Here is a 13,123-nt window from a genome sequence, read left to right on the forward strand (position 1 = left end):
GTTCTCATTGATACAAGCTATTTAACATGAATATTGCACTTTATTGTCTGTGGTTTTTTGTTGTTGTGTAGATTAGCCTGTTATGTTGATTATTCTAAGAAAGAAATGGCTAGCTCTTACATAATTTTGCAGTATCTTTTTTTGTTTTCCTGTTGTGTTATTTSTTACATTATTTGCTTAGAACGTTTCTTGTATTATTACCTACAGCCGGACACACTATATATACTGTATTTACATTCTGGTCTCTGACTGGTTCTAATATTTCTTCATTTCTATTTATTTTCTGGATTATGTGTGTATAGTTTATTTTATTTTTGCTATGTATTAGCTACTGAACTGTTGGAGCTAGAAACACAAACATATCGCTGCACCTGCGATAGCATCTTCAAATCTGTATACATGACCAATAAAAATAGTTGATATGCGCATGCGTATTACCCCCCACGAATGTTTTCAAACAACGTGCTTCTGGTAGTGATCATTCAGTCCAAGATGGCGGACCTCTTAGGCTCAATCTTAAAATCAATGGAAAAACCTCCAACAGTGGGCGACAAAGAGAGCCGACGAAGGGACCGAGGTATCAGCAATATCAATCTATAGTCATTTTTCCTCAATTCGTTTGTAACTAGTTGATTGTAATGAAAAGTTACAGGATCCCTTACGCGGTATTCCCAACCTCCTTATCATCTGTACAGAAAAGTATCCAGTCACATACGAGTATTTGCACTTGTGGTGAATTGCATCCTTGTTCAATAAAATGTCTCCGATTGGTTAAACAAAATATATGTTATTTTAGTGCACTCATTGGCCAAATGATCCTTCATTCAAGTGCTGCGTGGGAAGCTGTTTGTTCATGCAAAGCAGCTCCGCCTCTTACAGTCTGCTTTAGTTGATAATAATGAATATTATATGATACAGTTCATATGTAAATCACATGCAGGCTATGCTAGTAGTCCCTAATCGGGAAATGATATGTGAATTACACCTAAACAACTATAGCATATGATCCTCTTATTTACTCAACCGTACTAAATCCAAAGCCATACCATATCAACATAATCAAAATGATGTCTAGTCAATCAAAGTCAGTGGTATAGGAGATATATTCATATATATTCTACTCGTGAACGTTAATAGGCCTATATTTTCAGTATGAAAACAATTGAATAATATAACCTTGTTTTCTATCCCTCAACAGAACAGGCAGCAAGAATGAAGAAGATGCAGCAGGATGAGAAAGAAAAAGCAAGCAGAGTTCAGGCAAAGGGTGAGAGGCTCTGCCTGCAGGCGGAGGATTATGTTCTGTCTGTGGGGTTATTTTCTGCTCACCCAGATCCATGTCCAGTCTGTAACTTGGACAACCCAGCTCCAAACCCCTACATTGTTTCCAATTCTTCAATGGTTGTGGTCTTTTGTGGGTAAAGATCAACCTAGCTTACCGCCAGCTCTGTTTTCAGATGGAGAAAGAGGGGTCCGAATTCATTCAAGCCAGTAGACAACAGAAGAGGAAGTACAATTCCATGGGAAAGATTGAAAGGAGCATATTGTAAGTGACGACAGAACATGATCTATGCAACAAAAYATCATATGGAAGAGTTGCGCATTTTTCATTACATGTCAGCTTTTCCTGACTTCCTGTCTTGTTAGAGGCATGGTGTTGCAGAGGTCGCTGGTCTAACACCGTTTTCTCTCGGAGAGGATTAGGAGAGCAGATACATCAGGATTTTTAAGAACGTCAGTCCTCTTTGGGTATTCTTTATGGCTGCGTTCACCAATGTTCAAGTTTGAAGTGTCACTAGATTTACAGTGCATTCGGAAAGTATTCAGACCCCTTGACATTTTCCACATTTTGTTACGTTGCAGCATTATTCTAAAATTGATAACATTGTGTTTTTTTTCTCATAAATCTACACACAATASCMCAAAATGACATAGCAAAAGCGTATTTTTCTCAAAAAATAAATAATGAAATATAACATTTACATACAGTAAGTATTCAGAGCCTTTACTCATTACTTTGTTGAAGAACCTTTGGCAGCGATTACAGCGTTGACTCGTCTTTGGTATGACGCTACAAGCTTGGCACACTTGTATTTGGGGAGTTTCTCCCATTCCTCTGCAGATCCTCTCAAGCTTTGTCAGGTTGGATGGGGAGCTATTTTCAGCTATTTTCAGGTCTCTCCAGAGATGTTCGATCGGGTTCAAGTCTGGGCTCTGGCTGCGCCACTCAAGGACATTCAGAGACTTGTCCCGAAGCCACTCCTGCATTGTCTTGGCTGTGTGCTTAGGATYGTTGTCTCGTTAGAAGTTGAACCTTCGCCCCAGTCTGGGGTCCTGAGCGTTCTGGAGCAGGTTTTCATCAGGATCTCTATGTACTTTTCTCCGTTCATCTTTACCTCAATTCTGACTAGTCTCCCAGTCCCTGCCGCTGAAAAACATCCCCACAGCATGATGCAGCCACCACCATGCTTCACAGTAGGGATGGTGCCAGGTTTCCTCCAGACATGACGCTTGGCATTCAGGCCAAAGAGTTCTATCTTGGTTTCATCAGACCAGAGAATCTTGTTTCTCATGGTCTGAGAGTCCATTAGGTGCCTTTTGGCAAACTCCAAGTGGGCTGTCATGTGCCTTTTACTGAGGAGTGTCTTCTGTCTGGCCACTCTACCATAAAGGCCTGATTGGTGGAGTACTGCAGAGATGGTTGTCCTTCTGGAAGGTTCTCCCTTCTCCACAGAGGAACTCTGGAGCTTTGTCACAGTGACCATCAGGTTCTTGGTCACCTCCCTAACCAAGGCCCTTCTCCCCCGATTGCCGGGCGGCCAGTTCTAGGAAGAGTCTTGGTGGTTCCAAACTTCTTCCATTTAAGAATGATGGAGGACACTGTTCTTGGGGACCTTCAATGCTGCAGAAATGTTTTGGTACCCTTCCTCAGATCTGTGCCTTGACACAATCCTGTCTTGGAGCTCTACGGACAATTCCTTCGACCTCATGGCTTGGTTTTTGCTCTGACATGCACTGTCAACTTTGGGACTTATATAGATAGGTGTGCATCGGGGATGTTGTACCCACAGCGTCTATTAAAACATTCCCCAACCAGAAACCGTGGATTGATGACAGCATTCGCACAAAACTGAAAGCACGAACCACTGCTTTTAATCAGGGCAAGGTGACCGGAAACATGACCGAATACAAACAGTGTAGCTATTCCCTCCGCAAGGCAATCAAACAAGCTAAGCGTCAGTATAGAGACAAAGTAGAGTTGTAATTCAACGGCTCAGACACAAGAAATATGTGGCAGGGTCTACAGTCAATCACGGACTACAAAAGGAAAACCAGCCCCGTCGCGGACCACGATTTCTTGCTCCCAGACAAACTAAACAACTTCTTTGCTCTCTTTGAGGACAACACAGTGCCACTGACACGGCCCGCTACCAAAACCTGCGGGCTCTCTTTCACTGCAGCCAACGTGAGTAAAACATTTAAACGTATTAACCCTCGCAAGGCTGCCGGCCCAGACGGCATCCCCAGCCGCGTCCTCAGAGCATGCGCAGACCAGCTGACTGGTGTGTTTACGGACATATTCAATCAATCCTTATCCCAGTCTGCTGTTCCCACATGCTTCAAGAGGGCCACCATTGTTCCTGTTCCCAAGAAAGCGAAGGTAACTGAGCTAAATGACTATCGTCCCGTAGCACTCACTTCTGTCATTATGAAGTGCTTTGAGAGACTAGTCAAGGACCATATCACCTCCACCCTACCTGACACCCTAGACCCACTCCAAATTGCTTACCACCCCAATAGGTCCACAGATGACGCAATCGCAATCACACTGCACACTGCCCTAACCCATCTGGACAAGAGGAATACCTATGTAAGAATGCTGTTCATCGACTACAGCTCAGCATTTAACACCATAGTACCCTCCAAACTCGTCATTAGGCTCGAGACCCTGGGTCATGACCCCGCCCTGTGCAACTGGGTCCTGGACTTCCTGATGGGCCGCCCCCAGGTGGTGAGGGTAGGTAACAACATCTTCACCCCGTTGATCCTCAACACTGGGACCCCACAAGGGTGTGTTCTCAGCCCTCTCCTGTACTCCCTGTTCACCCATGACTGCGTGGCCATGCACGCCTCCAACTCAATCATCAAGTTTGCAGACGACACTACAGTGGTAGGCTTGATTACCAACAACGACGAGACGGCCTACAGGGAGGAGGTGAGGGCCCTCGGAGTGTGGTGTCAGGAAAATAACCTCACACTCAATGTCCACAAAACAAAGGAGATGTTCATGGACTTCAGGAAACAGCAGAGGGAGCAGCCCCCTATCCACATCGACGGGACAGTAGTGGAGAAGGTGGAAGGTTTTAAGCCTCGGCGTACACATCACGGACAAACTGAAATGGTCCACCCACACAGACAGCGTGGTGAAGAAGGCGCAGTAGCGCCTCTTCAACCTCAGGAGGCTGAAGAAATTCGGCTTGTCACCAAAAACACTCACAAACTTTTATAGATGCACAATCGAGAGCATCCTGTCGGGCTGTATCACCGCCTGGTACGGCAACTGCACCTCCCACAACCGTAAGGCTCTCCAGAGGGTAGTGAGGGCTGCACAACGCATCACCGGGGGCAAACTACCTGCCCTCCAGGACACCTACACCACCCGATGTCACAGGAAGGCCAAAAATATCATCAAGGAAAAAACCAGCCACTGCCTGTTCACCCCGCTATCATCCAGAAGGCGAGGTCAGTACAGGTGCATCAAAGCGGGGACCGAGAGACTGAAAAACAGCTTCTATCTCAAGGCCATCAGACTGTTAAACAGCCATCACTAACATTGAGTGGCTGCTGCCAACATACTGACTCATCTCTAGCCTGTCAGGATTTGGCCAGGATTGTTCTGATTTTGGCCACTAGATGCCCCCATTGGGCTTTTTGACCCTTTTGTTTCCCTTGTTTCCAGTTATTATTTGCACCTGTGCCTCGTTTCCCTTGAATGTATTTAAACCCTTAGTTTTCCTCAGTTCTTTGCTCTGTGTTTGAATGTTAGCACCCAGCCCTAGCGATGCTGTTAACATTTGTTGCTCCAGTTGGACTCTCTTGTGGTACTCTGTTTTTGTTCTCGTTTATTTATTTTTGATTATCTTTTGAGGCTTTTTCCTGCTGTACCTACCACCTTGTGGATTTACCTTTTTACTTGGAGGATTACCTTTTTCTCTTGGAATTACTTTTGACGTTGTGGATTTATATTTTTGCCTGAAGAACTTTCCTTTTTACTTTAGTAAAACACCGTCTCAAGTACTGCTTGTGTCTGCCTCATCTTCTGGGTTCTGCCGACTATTAGTGGCTCAGTTTGCTAAGTGACTGTTTCTCACACCGGAGACCCGAGTTCGCAACCGGGTCCTGACATAGCCACTTTAATAATTAAACATTTATGTAATAAATGTATCACTAGCCACTTTAAACAATGCCACTTTATATAATTGTTTACATACCCTACATTACTCATCTCACTGCATCTTGCCTATGCGGTTCTGTACCATCACTCATTCATATATCTTTATGTACATTATCTTTATCCTTTACACTTGTGTGTATAAGGTAGTAGTTGTGAATTGTTAGGTTAGATTACTTGTTGGTTATTACTGCATTGTCGGAACTAGAAGCACAAGCATTTCGCTACACTCGCATTAACATCTGCTAACCATGTGTATGTGACAAATAAAATTTGATTTGATTTGATTTCATATGTATATACTGTACTCTATACCATCTACTGCATCTTGCCTATGCTGTTCGGCCATCGCTCATTCATATATTTTTATGTACATATTCTTATTCATTACTTTACACTTGTGTGTGTATAAGGTAGTTGTTGTGAAATTGTTAGGTTAGATTACTTGTTAGATATTACTGCATGGTCGGAACTAGAAGCACAAGCATTTCGCTACACTCGCATTAACATCTGCTAACCATGTGTATGTGACAAATAAAATTTGATTTGATTTGTGTGTCTTTCCAAATCATGTCCAATCAATTGAATTTACCACAACTGAACTCCAATCAAGTTGTAGAAACATCTCAAGGATGATCGATGGAAACAGGATGCACCTGAGCTCTATTTAGAGTCTCATAGCAGAGGGTCTGAATACTTATGTAAATAAGATATTTCTGTTTTTTACTTTTAATACATTTGCAAAATTTCTAAAAACCTGTTTACACTTCATCAATATGGAGTATTGTGTGTAGATGAATGACGAATAAGGCTGTAACTTAACAAAAATGTGGAAAAAGTCAAGTAGTCTAAATCATTTCCGAATGCCCCGTACATGCCCTTCCCTTCAGTTGTGCTATGCATTTTATCGTTCTCCCAGAAGCATAACTGAGTAGATGTATTCAAAATGAAAATAAACCATATTTATCCTATGTATCTGGCAGGAGTTTGCTCCATCAGACGATGAGCTGGAGGCTTACCAGAATGGAATGAAGTGGGACCCCCAGAAAGCTGTTTACAGGCGCAGACTTGAAGTAAGACTGGAGACAAACGCAGTCGCTCACATTCACTGAGGAACAAAACCGAAGAGCAGCACAGGCCACTATGCTTCCCACAATTGAGTCTTGCTCCACCTTAGATATACTCACTCTAACAGTACTCTTTTGAGGTTGGGTTCAGAGCTGTTGCTTGAAGAAAGTTTTTGATGATGGAACCTGTCCACTGCTCTTCAGGAACAAGCTGCGTTGGAAGAGGAGACGGCCAAAAAGACACGGAAGAGGGCTGCTTTCTCCCTGCTCCAATTACCGTGACAAGTACAGCCATCTGATCGGCACCTCTGCTGCTAAGGATGTAGCACATACAGTCTTATACTCAGCTGGACCCTCCCCGGATTTTGTGTTAAATGCTCTACAACAAAGCTTTCTCTACCCTTAACCTTGTTCTGAACACCTCCAAAACAAAGGGCATGTGGTTTGGTAAGAAGAATGCCCCTCTCCCTACAGGTGTGATTACTACCTCTGAGGGTTTAGAGCTTGAGGTAGTCACCTCATACAAGTACTTGGGACTATGGCTAGACGGTACACTGTCCTTCTCTCAGCACATATAAAAAAAACGCTGCAGGATAAGGTTAAATTCTAGATTGGTTTCCTCTATCGTAATCATCCTCTTTCACCCCAGCTGCAAACTAACCCTGATTCAGATGACCATTCTACCCATGCTAGATTATGGAGACATCATTTATAGAATCGGCAGGTAAGGGTGCTCTCGAACGGATAGATGATCTTTACCATTCGGCCATCAGATTTTGCTACAATTCTCCTTTATGGACACTGCACTCTATACTCCATTTGTAAACTGGTCATCTCTGAATACCCGTCGCAAGAACCCACTGGTTGTTGATTATTATACAACCCATGTTAGGGCTCACTCTCCCTATCTGAGATATATATATGCGGCCCTCATCCTTCACATACACACACCCAATCCACATTCTGGTTAAAGGTCCCCAAAGCAACACATCCTGGGTCGCCTCTTTCAGTTCTGCTGCAGCTTGCGACTGGACCGAGCTGCAACAAACACTCAACATGGACCGTTTTTTCAATCTCTTCATTAAAAGACTCAATATGGACACTCTTACTGACAGTTGTGGGGGCTGCTTTGTGTGATGTATTGTTGTCTCTACTTCTTGCCTTTTGTGTGTTGTCTGTGCCCATATGGTGTTTGTAACCATGTTTTGTGCTGCTACATGTGTGTTTGTACCATGTTGTTTGTCATTTTGTGTTGCTAAATCTGTGTTTGTCATGTTTGCTGCTTGCTATAGTATGTTGTCTTTAGGTCTCTCTTTATGTAGTGTCGTGTTGCTCTCTTGTTTGATGTGTGTTTTGTTCTATATTATTATGTATTTTTATTCATTTTACTACTCCCGCAGGAGCCTTTCCTTTTAGTAGGACGTCATTGTAAATAAGAATGTGTCCTTAACTGACTGGCGTAAGTTAAATAAAGGTTAAATAAAAAATACAAAATAGATAAACATACGCTAGAGGCCGACCAGCATGGGTGAGTGTGAGAGCTCAGTATTGATTTTTTATTCCTTGGTGCATCACAATCTCCTCATGATCTGTGCTCTGTTCTTCGCATAACAATGTATTTGTCTCTCCCCCCTCAGTACCTGTGGCCAACAAAAGGGACCCCGCTCCATAGAGCGGCCATGAATGAGATCCGGGCAAGAACGTCAGAAGACAGGAGCGGAAGACACAGGGGCAGGCAGAGTACCACCTCCTAGAGAGGTTTTGTGTGTGTGTGTGTGTGTGTGTGTGTGTGTGTGTGGTGTGTGTTGTGTGTGTGTGTGTGTGTGTGTGTGTGCGTGTGCGTGTGCGTGTGCGTGTGAGTAAGTGACTGAGTGTAAAAGAGAATTAAGAGAAAATGTGTGAGGAGCACAGAGGAAGTACCTCGAATCTGTACTTGTACAGTATTAACCTACAGTTGGCCTAGTACTGTATATTGAAAAGACCCTACGTGTTTTCCAGGACATATACAATAGGTGAAACTCGTGGGTATGGATGGAAGGTTCTTGAATATGTATGTCCTCTGTTTAGACTGGTTGACATTTTTATTTCATGTTCCAACCAAATTGGTAACTTGAAAGTCTGATAAGAGCATTTTCTCTATTGAACATTTCTTTCTGTCTACCAGTGTCCTGTCATTTCTCCACGCAAATGAGTCCCTTTCCCAGTGAAAGTATAGAGGATCGGAGCACAGCCATGAAGGCCAACAGTTGGTTGCTGAGAGTTTAGCCTTTGTCTGTTTTTGCTCTTTAACAAGGAAAATAATTTGTTTTGCGACATCTAGTGGCAGTAAGGATTACTGCATATTTTGTAATTGGAACGTTTCTGTGTTGTTTTTTAGTGTTTTTTTTATGTAACCTTTTTTTAACTAGGCAAGTCAGTTAAGAACAAATCTTATTTACAATGACGGCCTACCGGGGAACAGTGGGTTAACTGCCTTGTTCAGGGGCAGAGCGACAGATTTTTTACCTTGTCAGCTCGGGGATTCGATCCAGCTACATCATTGTTTTGTTATAATTTCATTGTTGGTGTCGTATTCATGCCGAAGTGTCTCATTTAAAGACGCAAAAAAACACTGTTGCCATCTCACTGCCTATAAATCACTTTATGTAATCTAGTCTGGTCAAACTGAACCAGTGAGTCACACTTAAATGGGGATTGGAATGAGTTTTCTATGTTGTGTGGACATTGCTTGCTATCATTGTTTTATTCTGTGTTTTTCCCCATGCCCTGTCTGTAAAGATTTCAGCATGATGGCATCTAGCAGTTTGAAAGTAATCGTTTTAATCCCTGTGTGTTTCCTGTATGTTTAAGTAAATGCTGGAGTAATGTCGAATAATAGGCTTTCCTCTCGTGTCCCATAACATTGCAGTGTGTTGGTAGCCCAACTAGGCGCGTTCGCCTTTTAGGAGGGTAGATATCTTGAGACAAAAATACATTAGGCCTAAAAGTATCTTTACATATGTTTTACTGCTTTGAGACCTAAAAAATACACACTGTCATTTCTAACTGTGCAATTCTCCAACACGAATTACTGTGCGTCGGCCTTCAGTCTTCATCTCACATCTGCAAATTATCTTGACAGTGAAAGTAAGGCTTCATATTTTTCCACTGCCATTTCAATTTCTTCGACCATTGGACCCAGTTGACAGTTGCCGTGGCCTCTCGCTGACGTCTGTCATAACGGACCTCAGACTTTGTGTCCCTCCACCGCGCCCGAACGCTGGTCGTTCCGTTGAGCAAACAGAGCCACTAGCGCACAGGTCATTGTGATCCAGTAGGAGCTTCGTTCTCCTATTGAAGATCTTATCTGCCTTTGAATCTTTAACAATGAGCAGCCCAGGCTTTTGACCGCAAAGTCATCTCATTTCCTTATGACATCATAGGCTCCCATCCCATTTTTTTATATGACATCAACAGGCCCATCCCGTTTTCATTAGGATGTCATCGAATGTCTAGTTGGGTGTTGATGAACATGTTTTTTTAGGGCTACTGTGCATTTTAGAGACAAAGTAAGTTTGCTTTATGTCTCCAATGAATTATTTGACAACATAGGGTTTATTCCTACTGTAGCCTACTTGAAAGCCAACACCCATAAGATATTTAATATACTTTGTATTAATTCCCATCCTCTATCTGTGAAAGCATATGATTCCAACGTCCTGACGACCTGAACTTGTGACAGCATCACGTCATTCTTTCACCCCAGTTTATAAATTGGCGTATTCTTCCTGTAGGAGGCGCCTTCGTGAAAACCAATGATAAATTCGTGACTTTATGGGGAGTTTCACACTGTCCTGGGGTTTGCTGTCGCAGTTGCTGAATTCAATTCATATTGACAACGCAACATGAAGCATATTTTCTTATCATTTGCATCGTTTGTTCGTTGGTGTGGTGGTGATGTTTAAGAACAAGGAAGGTAGGACGGACGGTCTGCAAATCTAAAGTTAAATCGTTACCTGCAACTGATGAAATGCGTCTATGATGTAGTTAAAAAACAACTTTAACATTCTGAGCGTTACTATATGAATACACAACAACCGCTACTTGCGATGATATACGTTGTGATTAAATTTTTGACTTTCATCATTATAAATTTTTTTTATATTTGGCAAGTGTATACAGATATATGCGTGTATTTCTGTATATACTTATAAGGTTATGTAGTAGATATATACAGTAACATGTTTCAGAACTTTGTTTAACTATTTTATTCCGGTGCGTTATATTTTAATGATATAACCACGATAACATAATTTTGACTGCGCATACTGATTTTAATTCACGTGTGTTTTGCCAGTAGACAGTTATTCTGACAGGTTTGTCAGCCATGGATTCATTTCTGTTTTTGAAAAACTTCTGCTTTGCTTCATATGGTAAACACTTCAGCTCAAATAACTTTTACCTTCCATCTTTCCCTTTTTTTTGCACCCAGTGTCTTCAGTTTTATGTACTTTCAAAGAGAAACATACCAGTCCAGGAGACAGCTGGCATCCTTATCTGGAACCCTTTGGATTAATGTTTTGTATGCGGTGTTCTGCACTAGGTACTCGTACCCATAGAATTAGAATACGTCATTAGTCGGTTTAGTCTCATCTGTAGGTTAGCTTAATACAGTATGAAACCACAACACTGTCACATAGACTACTGTATCAAACTGTCTGAATCTGAGTGATATTGGGATCGTAGGCTACTGCATGCAGAGGATTTAGGCTACACGCTCTCTATAATATTAGCAGTCGCTTGAAAGGATTTTGGTGGGTGGGATTTCAAGGTATGCCTGTAAAACATGTACCGTTTCCTCTCTTAGACAGGCCATGTGAAATGTAACACAATTAAGTGTCCTACTCTGGCGGTGTGAGAACCAGTGACTGACTCTGAGCAGTGCTGCCCTCGCTGTACAGGGTAGATCAGACATTGCCATACAATACAGCAAAGAACACATCCTGCTTTGACACTCACGTACATTTCTTGTGCTTGCCATTATCTCCTCAGATGAGCCTAGGATTCCAGCTGGCCTTGAAGAGCCCCGGTGAAGTCCTGCAAGTATAATGGAACTATCTACCAACCAGGGGAGACCTTTGCCAAACACGACCTCTTCCCATCTCGCCAAGCCAGCCAGTGTGTCATGTGTACATGTTCTGTAAGTCACACTCTCTCTTTCTGTAGTTTATGGTGTTGTTCTTTGACAATGGAGGCTTTGACGTACAGCTCATTATTATCTGAGATGTAATGATAACTGTGAGTTTTTCCTCGTGTGTCATATCTGACGACTTCCATATGACCTAGCCATAATACTGGAGCTGTTAATGTAGCTACAATGCCCTGTGGTAACCAATGCCCCCCTATTCTGCAACGTCTGAAATCCCTTCTGTCTCTCCTTCACCTTTTCGTCACTGTTTGTTTTTAGAATGGAATATCTTCTGTGCTCTGAAAAACTTGCCAGCCACTGACCTGCTCCTCACCATTCTCAGTCCCAGATACCTGCTGTCTAGTGTGCAACAGGTGCTAACATTTGATTTCTTGCCACATCAGATTTGCATCACACTTTCTGTTAAAGTAAATATCAAGTAAATAAGTATGTCTCCTGTTCATTTCTCTGTGTTTAGATGGGGGCATTATGGGTACTCATCGGTGGAGCATAGAGGCCAACAGTTGAACCGAGGCGTTGTATGTATTGTTCTGTTCATTTATTAATGACTCTAGTCTTCTAGAATTGTAAAACCATCATATCCCCCCCAAAAAGAACAACTAATGTTCATCTTCATTTGTGAGACATGCAAATCAACTTTGATGAAAAACGCGTGCGGATTTGAGGGGAAATATCTGTACTGTCCATGTTCTTATCTACCTGTTACTGTATTTAAAAGGGGGGGGGGGGGGTTTCAACTCATTGGCATTGGGACTGCACGTGAATCTAAAATAACCCCGTAATAACTGTGTCTATTTGTGTCCGTGAATACAAGAGGCATTCATTGGACCAGTGTGCTGGAGAGCAGCTCCAAGGGCGCTCTGTCCGTTCTACTCCATCCACAGTCAGGGGTACTCCCAGAGGCCTGAGCCTGCCCAAACTCCACTTCAAAGGTGCTGCAGAGACCACCGTGAATTCCTGCTGCAGAAAAACCACCAAGAAGGGAGAATTTAATGACAGCCCTACATTGATAATAGACTTATTGATAATTTTCCTATTTTCATGGCTACAATAGTGAGACCAGTTCTCTGGTCATTGAGCAGTCCATGTAATACAGTTTCCACAATTGTTTCCACACGTTTGCTGAATCTTTGGGCCATTTTCCAAAACACAAAAACCACAAACACAAAATGCTCACTCTCAAATCTCTAGCAAAAGCAAACACTGCATTCAAAACTGTTTTATCTCTTCCAAAAAGTTTTTTTTGCATCAAAACATACACACACGCATCATTTGAATAGATCTGTCTACCAACCAACAACACACTGATGTGCTTAACACAAAACACTACTATGAATATCCCATCAGTAGATTTATTCCTTTTGCATTTTCAGTGTTACACTGTAGCCGGTTGTAAAGATTGTTACAGTAATGTAT

At 42.4% G+C, this 13,123-nt stretch overlaps 1 pseudogene; it reads left to right on the forward strand.

Annotated features, from left to right (window-relative positions):
- Positions 1-492: 492 nt before the first annotated feature.
- On the forward strand, positions 493-12,761 carry LOC111950108 (chordin-like protein 2; annotated as a pseudogene).
- Positions 12,762-13,123: the final 362 nt, after the last annotated feature.

The sequence above is a fragment of the Salvelinus sp. IW2-2015 genome, linkage group LG23, assembly GCF_002910315.2.
Source record: "Salvelinus sp. IW2-2015 linkage group LG23, ASM291031v2, whole genome shotgun sequence".
NCBI classification, from domain to species: Eukaryota; Metazoa; Chordata; class Actinopteri; order Salmoniformes; family Salmonidae; genus Salvelinus; species Salvelinus sp. IW2-2015.